General features: G+C 39.0%; 1 protein-coding gene across 1 annotated transcript in view; it reads left to right on the forward strand.

Annotated features, from left to right (window-relative positions):
• The first annotated feature begins 9926 nt into the window (after positions 1-9926).
• Positions 9927-18252, forward strand: part of insc (spindle orientation adaptor protein inscuteable) — a 136142-nt gene continuing 127816 nt past the window's right edge. The window contains exon 1 of the mRNA XM_071596845.1: positions 9927-10090. The gene's annotated coding sequence lies outside the window, so the exon portion shown is untranslated. The remainder of the gene's footprint in view (positions 10091-18252) is intronic.

Raw genomic sequence — 18252 nt, forward strand, 5'->3', positions numbered from 1 at the left:
TTCTTGTTAATACCTTCCGAAGACTTGTTACTCCACTCACTCTTCTATAGATCTTTTTACGAGGTATTCGATTTATTTTCTCTCCAGTTTTATTTAGTATGTTTATTTCGTATTTACCGGTTATATTTCATTCGCTTGTAATCCGCTAATTTCTCAACTGCTGCGAATCGTAAAATTTATAACCTGTACCACGAGGCCGGCCGCGAGCCGTGTACCGTGTGTGCGGGATAGATTAACATTTTTGGAACACATAATAAAAAATGTATCGATGACATAATGAAAGAAATATGTTGTTCCCTCAAGTTAGATACTATGTAATATATATATATATATATATATATATATATATATATATATATATATATATATATATATATATATATATGTGTGTGTGTGTGTGTGTGTGTGTGTGTGTGTGTGTGTGTGTGTGTGTGTGTGTTTGTGTGTGTGTATAGCTATATATATATATATTTTTTTCCAGGTGTTTGAGGACAGCTTCAGAAAGCAAGTAAATAGGAGAACACCTTTAATGCACAGTCAAAAGGAAAAAAATCAAAAAAATCATTTAATTTCACAAATATGTTCACTATGCTCAAACCCTTCAAGCAGTCGCTTCTATCTATCCATTTAATCGTGCTACGTTGTCTCAATTAATCTAGAATTTTAATTCCCCCCCACCCAGAGAAAATGGAAATGTGGAACCCCTCCCTACCTAGTTACTATTGCTGCCGAAACTTTTAATTGAGTAATTACGTAGGGCAATTTCATTGCATAAATATATTATGCTATTAAACAGAGTGGCTAGTTTAAAATGTTTTTTAAATTTAACTTGTCGGCTCGAATGTGTCATGCTATCGTTGATATGATTAGCAAGTCATCTCCTTTAATAAATTTCCATGGTAAAAATGCTACCAGAAAATTAGTTATGATAGTGAAAGATAATATTCCAATTGCCATGATCTCAATTAAATTTCCTGTTCATTGATTTTTTCACGCGGAGTACATTATTTATTATAGGGATTCTAACATATTCCCATATATTTGTAATTCGATGAAGTTATATTAAAAGGAGATTCCGTTGCGCCTCGATCTCTTATTGATGACTCATAGCATATTGTATTTCGTGTCATTGTTAGAACACAAAACTGTTGTGCGAGACACCACCAAAGGAGCCGTACTCCAAGCGCTTTGATCGCTAGTAACACACTTCTTTGACGGGTCGTAGAAGCTTCGTCGCGTTGTCGACGCTGCTGTCTTGAATCGAAATGAATTCATGAGAAAAGACGCTCTCGCCGGTGAAATTCCGCGCGCATGTGAAAGCTCGGAATTGAACAACAAGGCTTATCAACGAGTCTAACAGCGTGAGTCATTGGGTTAAGGAAGGAGGGTTGGGGAGGGGAGGAAGCTATTTTTTATCGCGTGGTAAGGAAAGTGCCCTGGAATGGGCGGAAGATGACTCACCCACAGGATCATCACGGTCGAGAGGAATTGTGCCTCAATGGGAGTGACGCGAAGCGAGTAATTACCGATCGCGCAATCCATGGCGCCTTCCACATTCCGGAGGGATAACGTAAAATTATAATTATTATTGTTTTCGTCGCACGCACTGAAATCAGCTTGCGATATCACGTAAGACAGGACAGCGGAATGCCCGGAGATAGTAATTTCTTGGCTCAGTAGCGTATTACGGCTTGGAGTTGACATTTTCTTTGCAAGTTCTAATCTGATAACCCCAAAATGTGGTGCCTCAAACTCACAGAAAGATAAATTTTCTTTTTTCTTGCTACGAAATAAGATTTAATTCTACCAATCAAGCCAACGGTCCTTAGTTCGAACGCTTCTTAATACACTCAACGCCCGAGGCAGGCGTCTGGCGTAGGGTACAAGGCATACGTGCACACTTCCATTTATAACCTGACAATTTTGGGGAATTTGTATTCCAAATTGATAAATAGTCGAGTTCCTATAATATTCAATGATTAACTGACTACTCACGATATATTCAATGGAGTAATCAGCATTATTACATGCTGATAATTATGGAGTGATAATTATCCAGTGTTTCACACCTTTCATAATGGAGCTCAAATGATTATTTTTACATTTTATGTGTACCGTAATACCAAGAAGGGAAAAAAACCTTGAACGTTATCGTAACACAGTCGTTTAAAAACCGAATCATATTATTTTCTTATAACATGGCGCCTGATGAAGTAATGGCATAGAGTAGCTTCACCTCAAGAAGTGGATTAGGAAATCAAGTATGAGTATATAACATTTTACTAGAATCAAGAGTAAATACAATCCATAATACTTATATATGCATTTATATTAGAATGGAGTGAATTGAAACATTTTTTCGTGACATTGAATGAGGGAAAAGCCAACTCTTTCAACTGATAACGGCTCAATGAATATCTGTACAAGTGAGAAACGTTTGATGCAATTATAACACGTTTTTTTGTTGTTCTGAAGTACTTACTATCTTGCGGATGAATAATGACGATTTCAAATACGGGTGATGTCCCAGCCGACGCGCACCACCCTCTCCAATCTAGCTATAACGCAAGTACCGTCATTACTTCGACTACTTTGTGGGAAACCACAGATGCAAAGGGAAAGGAATTGGTTCCTTTTAGCCTGAACGTGTGAATGTCACTCTCCATCTTCTTTAGTGTTGAGCTCTACGCCCACCTTTCAAAACCAATTTCATCTTATTGTAATCTGTTATAAGAACTTCTATTAAAGACTACGATAGAGTGAAGGATGGTGGGGATCAATATGGTGCGGTAGCTATCGTACCTACCCAAAGAGAGCCTGGGTTCGATCCCCGCCGGCATCGAATATTTTTCTGTGGTATCTCGATCCCTACTTGACGCGCTTTGTACATGGCACTTTGAGTGAGGCTTTGAGGGAGTGAAGTGGAGGTAACGTCCGTCGGAAGGGACGTTTAACTGCGGACCCCTTGGCGCCTTTCGTAAAGAGAAGGCTAATGCCGACGCCGGGTTTCTCTCCACCCTGCATCCTTTCCTGTCCATGACTAATGGCTCAAATGACCTCAGCTGTCGGTCGCCTCCCCTAAATACTACTACTAGGATGTTAGGTAAGCAAGCTTGGAGGAGGACTAAAGGGACGTAGAAAGGGTGCGGATTTGAATAGGGTTTTAATGTAGTTTGTGGTAGTAAGTGGGTCTTTTGAGTTGGTTAAAAATGCAGGGAATTCAAATTTTTAAAAAAAATGTGAATTTTCTAAAAAATTATTATTTGCCTAGGACTTTTTGGCTTCTTTGGTGAGGGCGCTAATTCTCAATTTTCATGGTAGGATTGAAGATAGTCCAAATGATGAAACCTTGTACCCCAAAAACGGTCATGGAATGTCGCAAATGCCGTCGCGCACCCAAGCATACCTGTATGGTGTTAGTTTTATTACAAAGGAGTAAAATACGATGCAGATATCCCTTACGCCATCAAATCTTACACCGAAGCTTTTTTATCGATTGGAACAAGGGTAATATTGTTGTGAGACGCATTTACAAAGATATGAATCGGATTGCCCGAAGATTCAATGCTCTGGCGATAAGTAGTTTCGCTCGTAAATCGAATCCCCGTGCTGGATTCTCCCCTTCAAATTGCTCAGGATTCTAGCTGCAGTTTCGTTATGGTCGTGGTATGCACAGCAATAGGCCCATTAATGCTGTAAAACTTCCCTATACGGAGCCATCGGTACCCCCACCGTCCATTCGAGAATAGCAGTTATTCCACCTTAGACAGGTTAAAAAAAATGGACACGGATATTTTGACAGAAATTAAAACATTAAATTTGGACAAATTTATCGCTATTAAATAATTTTCCATCCAAAATTATGGGTCTAGCAGATGAAGAAAATAATATCAGGTTACAGATGTTTAAAACCAAGGCTGGCGTTCAAGCGTGAAACAACTTTAAGCCCGAACAGTAATAATTTTCAAAATACCCTTCTGAAATTTCACTACCGTCTCTCAAAGGTTCGAAAATAACTTATTCATGCACTTTCCGTTCGCGTCGTACAGGCTCCGATTTCAGGAGTCCTAACTTGAGAATAAGGCGATTGTGAGCCATTACTTTTTTCTATATTTCCAGGTTTGACAGGTTTCCTCCTCATGAAGATTCCGCCTTTCACTGCAGGTTTCACTGCATTTGATGGTCAGAGAAGAGAATCAGGGTCCTCCTAACCGATGAATTTGCCGGGAGTAATGCTCTTGTTTATCGTTGGATATTTCTCAAAAGCCTCCGTTTCTGAATCTCTTGTTTGGACAAGGCGCGGTGCCTGGGCGATACGATTCAGCAGACGCGCTTGAGTTCCTTTGGAATGCGTGAATCATCTCAAAGGCTAGGAGATAACTTATTTATCTCCAATGCTTATGTTTGCGTTTCCTCTTTTAACCCATCAGTGCAAAACATGCAATGATGGTGTGTGCGCGGAATCACTTCAAATCCTGTGTCTTTGCGATAATGCAGTTCTCATACGATACCGCATGCCTCGCTTCCAAGCAAGAGGTGTCTTTTCTTGTGATTTGAGTGAATGTTGGTTATGCAAGAGCTGTTATTTTAAAATGAGTGCGTATATTGGAGACTTTAATATTAATCTATACCGATACAGATAATATGAACATGAGGTCAAAGTCAACATCCCAAGAATTTAATCTAAGGACATACTTCATGTATTATGACCCACCCGTATGGAAATGATTGTACTTAAAATAATGGTACGCTAATTAAATCATGAATGAAACGCTTTCAACATTTTTAATGAGGTTTCACATATTATCTTGCTTTTTGTAATGTTTATTAATCCCGGTACCATTATCGGCAAGTAATTTGTCAGAATCTTCGACTCGGATGAAGAGTAATAAATCGAACGAGACTATTGGATTTTATTGATTTCGAGTAATCTGTAGAGCGACAGTCCTGAAACAAGCCTGCGTACATGAGTAAACGTAATGGTGAAGCCATGAATCGAGTTAGCCATTAGCTTATCAACCTTCCTCTTCGCTGTTCACTTCCTCATTGCGCTCGCCAGCGCTATCTACTAACTAGAGCTTATCGGTTGAAGCCTCGGATCTTCAACTGAAGGAGAGAGAGACTTCCATTTCTGGAGTCCTTTCTCTAGTCGACGGAAAGAAGGTGGTATCTCCTCCCTTAAGGCAAGACAGTGCCTTGTTTAACACGTTAAATAACTACCTGACGAAATATTTTTCAATAATGTTTCACATAAATTTAAACTACTAGAACAAATATGGTATTTCTAATGGCTTAAATGAGCCATTTATGCCTAACTTCTTTGTCATTTCATCATTAGTTACCTAGAAATTTAAAATAAATATTATTTTCAGGAACTCATTCAAATTTCTGAGAAACAAAATCATCCACTAGAGGCAAATCTAAAAAATATCATTTGAAGTTTAAAACGTGAATGTGATATAGATGGGGAAAATTCTTCCTCCTGGTAAGTTCTTGTTAATTCAAGTTATTACTTCATTTTTTAAGACATTTTCAGGAGGGGTCCAATTCGAAAAGTGTTGCAATTGAATTTCTCTCCCGCTATATCCAATTCTCAAAATTTGCCTTCTTCCTCTCTCTTCGGAGACCAGTTTTCGGGGTCATTTTTCTTTCTGCTCTTCAGTCTTCGCAGTATTCATTGTTTTATGTATACATATTAAGAGAGCATCTGCATTCAATTCCTACCTCTGCATCAATAATTATCTGCTAATTCAATTCTTCTCGCAGTGAAGATTTTCTTTTAAAAATCTGCTCCATTTTTTACAATTTATAACCTCCCAAAAGTATATAACTTTGCCTACTTTATTTCTTGAGATACTCTCACCTTAGGAATAGCCCATATCGACCAATATCATATAGTTTCTGGATCCCTTACTATCAATAATCATTATAATCTCTTCGCTTGGTGGATGGAGAGTCTACTGAAGGGAGGTAGCATAAAAACACCCTTCTTTTTCCAGCTTGATTATTCGCTAATCTCACTGGCTCAATCAGGCTTCCTCCTCTTCATCCCCATCCCAACCTCTACCCAAGTCTCTTTATTGCCATTTCTTCAAGATGAGGTGGGAAAGATCTTGAGACAGCAGACGACTCCGTCTTACCCCCTGTGCCTATCATTTACTCGACCCGATTCTCCCATCCACTGTCGCCCCGAAGATCCGAATTGAATTCCCATCTCAACCATGGAGTAACTCGGTATTGTGGACCCAAACGTTGGATTGTTATTAACCCGGTCTTCGGATCGAATGGTCTTGCATTCGACCTTGAAGTCGCCATTCGACCTGCTTGTCTCACTGGTCTTCCCTCACCCAGAACACCATAATTGAGAGTGGAGTATCAATGGTCGCCACAGCGGGGTCCTACGAGGGCGACGCCGCCCGACGCGTCGAATTCACCTTCGGCAGGCAGACAAGAGAGGGGTTGAGGGGAGGCCTCCTCCCTCAGGCCATCCGGTGGTCCAGTCTCTCTCGCGAGCCCTCAGTCAGCGGGAAGAGGGACGCTGATTGATATCCAGCCGTCTCCCTCGTGCACGGCCAAGGTCTTCCTTCGCCGCCGTCTCCCATCCATCCGTCCCACCCTCCCCCCCGGCTGCTTCCTTCCCTTTATCCTCCCGCCCATCCTTCGAAAGCCGCCCCCACACCACCCCCATATTAAGACAGCCGTTCGAGGCCATCGAGGACGCGGGATGCTAAGGGATCGGGATCATGCTTGGCAGCCTCGCTCTCCCAAGATCTAACACCCTTCTTTTTCCAGTCCTCCCCCACCCCGGGCGGAGCTGGTGAGGGACCCTCTCATTTCTCTCCCTCCAGGGCTTCGAGAGAGAGAGTACCCTGCTGAGGTGCAAGCAAGAGTTCTTATTGTCAGCCCACAATGGGAGTAACCTGCGGGACACTTGCGCGGATAAAAAAATGTGGGAGCTTGGAGGTTCTTGAATGGGATGGGGTGGTGGTTTCTGTTACCGCACAAGCGTGAAGCTGGAAGGGGTAATGGCATCGAGAAATTCCTCCATCGGCGGTGGCTTCCGAAATGTTCCCGGTCAGCGAACGGAAATGCTGGAGAAAAATTCGAGGTGCCCACTTGAGGGTGTCCTAGAATAAAATCGTGAAATGGGAATGGAGAGAGTTGTGCCTTCGTGCTGTTTTGCCTATTTTAATGGTGAAATAAGAAGCATAAACGGTCGGCGTATCTTATTTAGCCCGAGGAGAAAGCCAATTTGGTGTAGATCGGTGTCGGTTGTGTTCTGTCCACGTACAAATCTGATCGCCCAACATAAGTTATCTAGGGTAAACAGTGTTATGCATTTCTCAAATCCACTCTCCCGTTATTTTGGAGTTATTTTTGTGAAATGTTAACTATGAGTTTGGTTTTATTGGTGCATATATTTACTTATTTCAACTGATATATGTATTGCAACATATACGTCATTGTTATGCACAGTTTTTCTTGAGCCTTGAGTCATCACAAATGCTAAATAAACACAACGTAATTTGCTGATCACCCGGACTGATATTTATGGCTCATCATCATTTTTGTTGGTGTTTACTCAATGCACAGAAACTCCATTTAGATTTGGAGGATGTTAGTTCAAAAATTTCTATTAATAAGTCAAAATCACGATAAATTATACCAAAAAATATTGAAAAATTAAAAGTAAACATGTAAACAGAAAAGAATATAATAAGTTATATTAGTACGAGCAAGCCTTTACCTGCCTGTGTTAATGAATTATCTAATTTTAGAGCAATCCACCCACCCCCCAAACTGTAAGATTAAATCCATATTAAGTGACCCTTTGGAAAACAGAACTTTCTGGGAAGCCGAAGGTGCTGCAAGGAAATAATATCTCTCCTTTGCCCTGACTGTGTGCATTTCAAGAATTTTGGGGCTTAGTACCAAGTAAGCTCTACCCTCACCATTCAATTCAGCCAAGTTTTATTTCTGTTGTCGTAGTAAGTAAATATTATTAGTATAAATAGAATAAATAATAAAATAGAATTCAGCAGAACTTTCCGATAAAGAGCGTAAATCGGATTTTAAAGAATATGGTTCGATTAAGGTTATAGTTAGTAAGATAGTTAAATGTATTTTGGTGGCCACAAATAAAATAGACTTTCGACATACTGGCCCTCCAAGGTCATTTACTTGTTTGCTAATTATGTGTTTCCTTACTTAAATCTTGCCCTAAGTTCCGTCGATGCTGGAGTATCATTGAATTTCCTACATCTATATAGTATCCTGCAAGCCCCCCCATTGGGAATTGTGGCAGAAATTGTTAATCCTCCAGCCGCATGCGAACTTGAAAATGTATTCTAAAATTTAAAATTCGGTCAGGTACTTTTTTCATATTAGTTTTATTGTCATCAGTTGTTTTCTACTGTTTGAATCACGAACTGTGCGAGGGAAAAGGGCATCCAGCTGATGTTTGCAGCAATCGCTTTTTTCTTGCCTTGCCATGTTATTAATTGGTTGGTTAAGTCATGATTTCAATAATTTCGTATTTAGTTGCTAAAATCTCAGATTTTTCATTAATAGTGCGATATTTAATGGAAGTCTTCTCCATTGCATTGATTTTTGAGGATAGGAAAGCGTATTTAATTTGAATGAAAAATCTTTCGATTAAGCATCGTTCTTTTCCCAAATTTGGCGAACAATTCAATCCGGAAGAAGTTCAGCAGAACCAAAAGTATGCTTTAATGTTCAAGGGAAGATTCTTAAGAAGAGGTATATTTCAATAAAATTGAAGTTTTAAAATTTATAACCAATTTTCTGATTTACCCATGTTCTCCTGCTAAATATTTGAAGCAAAATATTCACATTTATAAATTTAGACAATCGAAATGAGCTTTATTAGGGCCTGTGCGATGTAAGTAACATTTTTATTTTCTGCCAGAGACTTGTCTGCTATTGTTCAATAATATCCCTGCTATTCTTGATTGCACTTAGGCATACTGTTTACCAGGAGCGAGGGAAATTCTTGTCCAAGGCAGCCTTCGGATTATCCTAAGAGTAATGTCAGCAACCACGGGTCTGTGAGTCAAGTACTTTGTATCTGCCGAAGATATTAAGATGTTACTGAACTAAAATACAGCCTTTGGTATTTATAGTATGTGGCATCTCCCTGGCACTGGCCTTAATGTCAGTTTTGCCTATTCCATAGCTACTTGTAGTATTTTTAATACTTAGTTTGTAAAATACAATCGGTTCGCGATAAATACGTGATAATCCAATATCTTATAACTTATAGTTATTCATCATTCATCTATCTCTTTTCCGCTTCTTTTCAAGTTAGGAAAAGTTAGGGAATTCTTGTATTCATATATGCATCCAATTTCAATGTCCTTCTTGTTACGCAATAGAGAATTCGGTATTTCTATTGTGCCAACGGGATTTTTATGGGAAATAATTATTGATATGTTAACGGAGTCAGTCTGAGATAAACTCCTTCAGCAGCTTCAACCGGAATGAATTCGTGAGGCGTAAGGAAAAACGTCAAAATTGACCCACACAAACAAGAGATTTATACCATTGGCCACTTCAAAGTGGGCCAGATGAATTCAATGGTGACTTTATTAGCAACACTCGTCCGGGATTCAATTTTTTTTTATCCTGCGAGGAAGGCTGTTTCTGGAAAATCTATATCAAATGAATATCGGACTGGCCATTTTTTTCATGACGGAATGAGTAGCCGGTGCTAGGACTTTGTGAAAACCACCCTTAGCGGCCGCCTTCTAAACGGATTTGCCGTCACCCACACCTCACTGAAGACCGCACGTGGCAGGCTTGAGTCACTTCATTGGCTTCCTTAGTCCCTATCAACGCCGGTCGTTCAGCTCTTGATTTGCCGCGGAGGGGTTCACTTTTACGCTCAGTCAGTACAAGGAGAGTATGCACGTGGTGCAGGTGCCGACTGTCTCGTATTCGCGTCTAGTTTTGCTCCTTTAAATAGGTTAAGATTAGAGTTTGCTGGTAGTTTTGTGTCGTCACGGCGTTTCCCTCCTCGAGATGAGTTCAAGTTTCCGGGAAACGTAAATGTTGGGTGTTATAATCGACGGTATGTGACATCCCCGTTATTGTGAGCCGATATTCGGAAATTGGTGAAAGTGACAGAGATACAGCGTTCTCCAGCATTAGGGTACGATTTATTGCCATGGTTGCTGCTTAAGCGGACGTACTGAATACGCTTAGTCCATTTGTTCGAGTGAGGATATGATCATAAGGTAATAAGAACCCACCGAGGTGGGAGAAAACTAGGTGAATGTCTGAGTGAGCATTTTTTGGGACCTTCGTGTACCATCGGGGAACTCCCACAACCCGTTTCAGTTTAATTTTATAAATACAATCGTTGCCTCAATCCTTCTCCGGTGAAGGGGTTAATGAATATTCGAGTTTACTCGGAAGACTCACAACATTTCACCGGTGGTGCGTTGTTCTCATTGTGGAGTTTACTTCATGAGTTCCAATGGATAGAGAATTGAGTTTGGACGCGTTCTCTTGATGTAGACGTGTTTGGAAGTTAACTGAAAGTGATAACTGAAGCGAAGTCGGTGCGTTACCTATCTTAACACTTAAAGAGTGAATGGGATAGGACTTCTCTTGTCATATCTGCTCGGATCGCATGCACTTTCTTACGGTTATTTCCGTGACCTGGGTGTGAATTTCTTCCATGCGGGACCTTTCTCTTCCTTCAAATTTTTTTTGTTCCGACCCAAACTGGAAGCGCCGCACTTTACACATTACCCAGGTTTCGATGTGAAATTCCAACCGCCTCTCCTAATGCACCGCGAGGTAAGGACTCGACGTGCAGCACACTTCCGTTTGCTGGAACGAGCTGCATGATCCTCCAATTGGATTATTTCATTGGCTCACGCCCATACCAGGTTTCTTGTTCATTTCTTATTCAACTCCTCCCCCCCCACCCAGTCTCCTTCCCGGCCCTAATTGGTCGTCTTTCCAAAACAATCGCCCGTATTGCGAAGCAATGAGTCACCACTAACCCCAAACCGAAGACCCAAGCCGGAACTTCAGGACGAGCGGCCGGCAACTTCGCAATTTCATGTGGGCGACGAAATTATTTTCAGACGAGTTACGATTTTGTGCGCTAGTGATAAAATTACGTACGAACTAATGTATTATTTCTCCCTAAATTGTAATTGGCGGTTCACTGTAATTAGAACGGCTTTTGGTCACTTCCTGAAAACTAGTACACATCCAAACGGACTTAGAAAATTGTTCTGAAAAACCAAAAATAATCCTTTTCTCCAATCGTATAACCACGGTTGCTGGCACGAAAATCACCGGCAATTAAATTATTACTATACCTAAAACACTTTCAGCCTTACAGTATTACCTTCTTCAGTTCATCATTGTTTTCAGTCCATTATATGCTGTCCAGATACAACTCAATTATACCTCCCGCTTTTCCTTTCCTTAGATATTTCTCTTTATCAAATCGTGTGATATCCCACAGACTCTGCGTATCTCCTCCGCCCTCTTTTTCTCGATGCTTCTTATGTTTTCAGGCATCTCTCTGGTGCAACTCAAAATTTCTAAGGGTCGTATTCTTCCTCGGATGCAAAGTTCCTGAGCTACGTATCGTGTCCCGCTATACGTATTCCTGTTAAAACCGTTTATTTTATTCAAGCTATTTTACTACCAACTGAATTTAGGTTTTGGACGGTTCCTAATGACCATTTACTTCTACAAATGACGATAACTTTTACGTTTACCCTATATTATTTCCTTCATTTCTTCGCAATTTCTATTCGCCTCCATGCTATCTAAGAAACCTGTTCTCGCGTTGATTTCATAGGCATCTCGGTTTTTAAATAGTTGGCTTTTAGTTTAATTTTAATTTTAATTAGTGCCACGTTTTGGCGTATTTTCTCTGCTTGTTCAACCCAATTCCCTTCCGATTAATTTGATGGTAATTGCTTTACTTTTTAATGTAGTACATTTAAGATCGATTAGAAAATAAAAGACTCTCTAGTACAAGGATAGTACCAGTCAGTCGCTTGACGTCAACGCGTTCTCCGGCTCCACAATACCGAATGTGTTCTGGTCTTTCTTCCATCCAAGGTGAGGTATGGAATTGCGGCTTCCCCGATCGATCTCGCATCCACCCCCGCGTGGCGACTTTTATCCCTCCCCCATCCTCTTGGTCGTTGCGGTCCGTCCTTCCTTTTTTCCATCCCGACCGCATCCAGCTGACCACACCGGCCCTCCCACGCCTTGCTTCTCGTTAATCGAAGCGGCGTTGGCGGAGGGGAGGGGCGCGGTAAACGAACCCGCTCCTCACGCCCGCCCGCTCCTCACGCCCGCCCTATCGTTTCTTCGGGGGGAGAAGGACGAGGCAGCGGCGGCGATACGGCGGAGGCGACAGCAATTTATTCCGACGAGGATGCACCCTCAAGAGAGAGTGCAAAGTTTATTCTGGACACCAAGGGAGTTACCGAGGGTGCACCTGGTGTCGTGGACTTAATCAAACACGAAGAGGAATGGGTCAAATTCGGGCCCTTCCTTCAAAAGTTGTTTACGTTGCATCATTTACATTTGCCTCCGCAGTTTTGTTGGATTCCAGCAGTTCCACGGAGGAAGGAGTTCCACGAAGGAAATTGTGGATCTAGGCAGAGAATGGACGCTCAGAAGGCGTTATTTTGTTAATTCCTATGCTAATGCTAACCCATATTGCTATTCTACGTTCAATTCTGGAGAGTTCTCGATTTATAGATCTATAATTGAGTAATAAAAAAGAACGAAGATATGTTTCCTTCTTTTAGGATTATACTTCAACAATGAATCTAAAGAAAATACTCCACCTTAAGGTAATATAATATACATTAGGGAAGTTAATTTAACCATGATTTATTTTCATAGTTTCATTCATTATTTATACGTAAGGGTAAGATTATGGAACAATGTAGTCATCTACTAGAGTGTGCCAAATTGAAGGATCGAAGGCTCGATAAGCGCTCGTTATGGAGTGAATTCCCTCTTTTCCCATTCTAAAAGGATTTTTTGGGCTCGTGAATAAAAATTTGGGTGTGACTCAAACTAGGTGCCAACTCTAGAGGATGACACTTGATTCTATGCGGCCAGCATAGCAGCATTACATGCATAGCTATAGCTATGCAACCAGTGCACCGCTTTATCGATATAAACATTTGGCTTCATATTAAGATTTGCCTTTGTACTCGTATGTCCTGACTGTGAGTTTAATGTTTATCACTCTTTAATTCGTTTGAAGCCCCTGCACAAATAGTCTTTTTGCCTTTTTCCTGATAAAGGAGATACATGTAGTTATGCGAGTATCATAGGTGTCCGTGTATACGATTTGAAGTTTCAAAATAATGTTACATTGAAACTTGCTTGGAAGCAGGTTGCTTATCACTTCGCCAGCGTTAGCTTTGCTGCATTCTAACGAAGTCGTCTATCTTTTATTTAGATGATCAATGACTTGATTGAACCAGATGCCTAGTGGGCATATATGATTTGATCAGGGCACAAAATAGCCCTAAACATATTATATTTCACTCATTCTTCAAACCGTGTTTTGGTCGTTCGCTAATAAACGGTTGTATTTATGAACACTTGCAAAGAGAAATTCAGTCAGTTGCTTCAACCCAATATGCATAATGTATTATAATTTTATAAATGTATTATAATCTTAAAGTGGTCCAGAATTCCACCACTCTTCCTCCCTCGTGCCACTTATCTTACCTTTTCTCATTTCAGTCGCGTCCAGATACGTGTTAATACCGCTTTCATCTCTTTTTAAGGTTTCATTTGAGTAATGGTAATGTTTCATTGAATGCTCACGTCCTTCCAACACACATATAAATATGAACCGAAGCGAAACCAACAACCAGACCGTCCTTAGTACTTTTTTTTGCCAAGGTAAAATATTTCCAGAATATTATTTTACCGTGGCTACGACGCTATTTTTGCATCGTGCCACATGTTTTAAGGTTATGTATTGTTTTATTATCTGGTTCAATTAAAGATAATTGCAGGTTCCTCTTCGCCTAATTACACGAATTTTGATCAATGAATTACTAATAATCAATGCGAAGAATATTTTACACCCACAAGCAAATACTTTCAGCGCAAGTATGTGATGTACGAATTCTATGGGATTGAGTATGAATCCTTCATAATTTGCAAAAATACCCTAACTTGCACGCTGGTCTTACCAATATCATGTATTAAAAAGCCAACATAATTTTTCTAGTTTTTAAAAAAGCAAATTTTAATATCCTCATATTTACGATAACCTTTTTTCAACTCTTTTCCAGGTAAGCCACTAGCAGCCTACGGAATTTCCTTTTAGCGTATATGTGAGTAAAATTTTGGTCAATTTGTTTTATTGTGTCAATAGTTTTTAAATACATTACCCAAAGGATTTTAAGAAGGCAATTGGTTACGCCTATATATTTTATTTCCTTATTATTTTTCATCGTTAAATTACGTTTTTAAATTTTATTTCAAACCATTTTCCTTTCTCTTTCCGTGCTAGTTTGTTCTGAGATAGCATACGGAGGAAATTATTTGCTAACATTGTAACATTGTGAATAATGTACTTCTGATCAGTCTTTGTTTAATTATATATATTATGTTTTAAATATATTTATAAATATAAAATTTTAAACTATATATTTATATGTGTGTATATATATATATATATATATATATATATATATATATATATATATATATATATATATGTATAGAATGAGGATCATAATTCAGGCGATATGGTTTGACGAGACAATTGCCTCAACATCTTTTTAAGGGAGCACTATTGGATCCAATTGCTCGCTGTAAGTAATTCAAAAAATATGTCTGCGTATTCATCGATTTATTGAATGCTAAGGTAATAAGTTAATAAAAATAAGTTAGTTTCAGCGTATTGAAATATTTCCTTCCGCTGCCTTCTTAGCCTATAGGTATTCAAGGTATTCTCCTTTTTAAAGGCAGGTTTCTGGATGGTTCGTATCGACTAAAACCTTCAACGCTTCGCGAGAGATACCATTTGTTTGTCCGACATTTTCCTTTTTTATTTCCTTCTTTATTTCTTCGTGCTGCCTTAAACCTCTACTATTTTCTTCCTTCTTCTAAACCGATTTCCTAACATTTTCCCTTCTATCACGGCCTTCAACGTTCCACTACAAGTCAAAAGAATTAAAGACTTTTTTGCTCTGTCTTGTCTTGCTCGGAGAAAATAGAGTCATTCAAGTTTAAAACTCGGCAAGAGTCATTTGAAATGATTTTAAATTCAGTGCTGATGTACTCCCCGTATTTACTACGAGTGCATTTAACTCTTGAATTTTTAATGGGGAATGAATTAGTCATGACCTAAAAACGATGAAGAGTGGATTTGCAGGTATTCCACAACTAACTTAGGACTTAAATTATTCCTAAAATAGAAACCATTGGAAATGTCAGGGAAAATATTTTCACTTGTCGTTATTTTCTCCGCTCTAGAGTATATATGTGTACGCACTTCTTTTGTATCAAAGAATTGTCACTTTGAGATTCGTTCAGTTGCAGACCCCATTAGCTATTTACACCTTTCGTTTTTAGCCGGACATGAATTATAATACAATTAGGGTGTTACGCGTAACGTCTATCAAATCTATTTGCTTCCTGCGGCAATCTTTCCGACTTTAACGATGACTCAATTACATGTATATCCATGCCCTCTGTGGTCGAATACTTAAGAGTCACATCCATTAGCTAATACCAAGCTAAACTAAACAACGTTTTGACAGTGAAGTATGCCAGTAAGTGATGAGAAAATGTACTTGAAATAATAATATTAAGATGGTAAATTGTAGCTCTATCATTTTTGTTCTTAATTCCGATTTATGTAATCAATGGTTGACGTAGGCCTTTCAGAGGAGAATACATGTTTTCTCTTTGTTTTTATTGAACACCTCCTACAAGGAACTAATTTTACTTTCATTTTATCATTTGATGTTTAATCAATTTTGCCGGACCCGCGCTTGCCATATTGATTCTATTGTAATTTTATGTCCGAGGGTGAAATTTCCGGTTTGGTTTATTTTTCGGTTTAATGTGCGATATATGTATGAGGTTATCACTTCGTTTGCCATCCACCATAAACCTAACCTGTTCTGGAAAAATACAGCTATTCTTATGTGTAAAAACTAATTCCCATCTCCGAGAAAAAACGTGTAACTCAATAAAAATCTTTCGCTCTAGAAAAATGGTTCTATGAATTTTATTGGTTAACAATTTTGAAGCCAATTTCATCGCCGAATACTTTCAAACCGACATCGCTTGAAAATGAAATTTGAATCCATATCAGTATTATTTCACTTATGTACCAATGTGACTCAAACTTGTATTCATTCCTTCCTGAAAAGTATTAAAAAATGAGATAGATGTTTCTCCATCAGAGGTGCGGCATCTGCTCCCCCCCCCTCCACACACACATCATCGTCGGCTGAGGACACGTTATTGATAATCATAATTAAAATATAATAACCTTCAGTGACCTTAGTATTATTTTTAAATTCACTCAATCATACAGGTTATTAGGTCCCGGTATTGTCTTTCATGGAGGTCATCTGCCGATTTTGGAGGCAGGTTTGGTAAAGTCCCTGAAAACAAGACGCCCTGCAAATCCTTGTGCATTTATGATACCATATGCATCACAGTTATTTTACCCTTTTACCCAACAATATTGCCTTCTCTAGCTCTTTCCCCATTGTTACCATCAAAAACACTGAGTCCCTCTCGCTTTCTCAACATACCCTTTTCACGTACATCAACTACCCTTAAAGTTTTGAATTTGGTCCCCGCTGCCATCAGCTTTCATCCAAATCATTCCGCTCGTTTGATCAAAAATACGGGAATTTGTCCACTTTCCCCAAAGAATATATTACTTTAATTTCGTCTGTAACTTTTTCACCTCATATTTTAATTTTAAACTTCTGTTCATTATGCTTTCTTTGAAGGCCAAACATACACTGGAGAAGTCCAGTAGTTTCCTTGTACGTGCTATGACTCATAATTGTCGGTTCTCGGGATTTCAACATGAAAGTTTGCACATGACTTTAGAGGAAAACAAGTTTTTCTTTCAGGTGGAACGTTAGATTCCACGTGGGTAGAACTTCAAAGGATTGCTCGCAAAATCTCTCATAAAAAGAACCAAATACAGATTGTTCTTGTAAAGAAAAATCGAAGTCGAAATCGAAAGTAAATTTATTTGTTTTTGTTTTACGCAATATATATATATATATGTTGAATCAAGAAGGTGACATTCTTTTATTTATTTATTTAGCCTTAGTCCGAAAACAGCACTCTGGCCTTTACATCGGACTATTAACAAAGAATAACAATGGAGACGATTACAAACACCCAAGCCCAAGGTGGAAGAAAACCCACCCAGGCGGGAACGAACCCGCGACCCATGGATTGGCAGACGAGGACGTTACCCCGCCGCCAACGAGGCCGGCATTCTTGTTTTAAAGTCACAAAAAAGCGTACTTTTACCGTGGTCAAGTTTGCAGAGTATTGGTTTGCATTTAGTTGATCACCAAGGAGAATACCAAGGTTATCGTAGTTTCTAAAGGGTCATTGATATTCTTCCAAACGGACCTTGTGGGATCTCCAATTATCAATTACCGGGAAAAGCAATGTGAGCCCCTCATCGAGTTATAATTTACTTTATAAAATTGGTGTGATTGTATGCATCACTATATCATTTCCTTGTTATGTATTGCCCTACTTATTCCAATTGAATGAAGATCGTTTAAAAATTGAAGTTTCCTGTTACTTAATATAGTTTTCTTGATTTTTAACATATTTTCATTGACGAACTTTCACTAAAATGCAATGAAAAACTAGTATTTAAATTTATATTATGTATTTGTTCATGCTTAGTTGACCTTAGGATTACTTTGATGACTATTGATTAATACTTTTGCTCTAAATGAAGGCGCATTTGAAATTATTTACATATTTTATTAACTATTAATATATAAAATAATCAAGTATCAAGTTATTAAGTTATATCCTCAGTCCTGCTAAATTCTGGCTTGAGTGGACACGATATGTTGTAAGATGTATTTATTACTAAAGATACAGATTTAATTTTCACATATAGATTTAGTTATTCGTTTAAAAAGCGCACTCAGTAAGGAAAGAATAAAAACGTACAATAGTAGTGATTAAGCTGCACATTCAACT

The sequence above is a fragment of the Hetaerina americana genome, unplaced genomic scaffold (assembly GCF_022747635.1).
Source record: "Hetaerina americana unplaced genomic scaffold, ioHetAmer1.1.p SCAF_8, whole genome shotgun sequence".
Classification (NCBI taxonomy): Eukaryota; Metazoa; Arthropoda; class Insecta; order Odonata; family Calopterygidae; genus Hetaerina; species Hetaerina americana.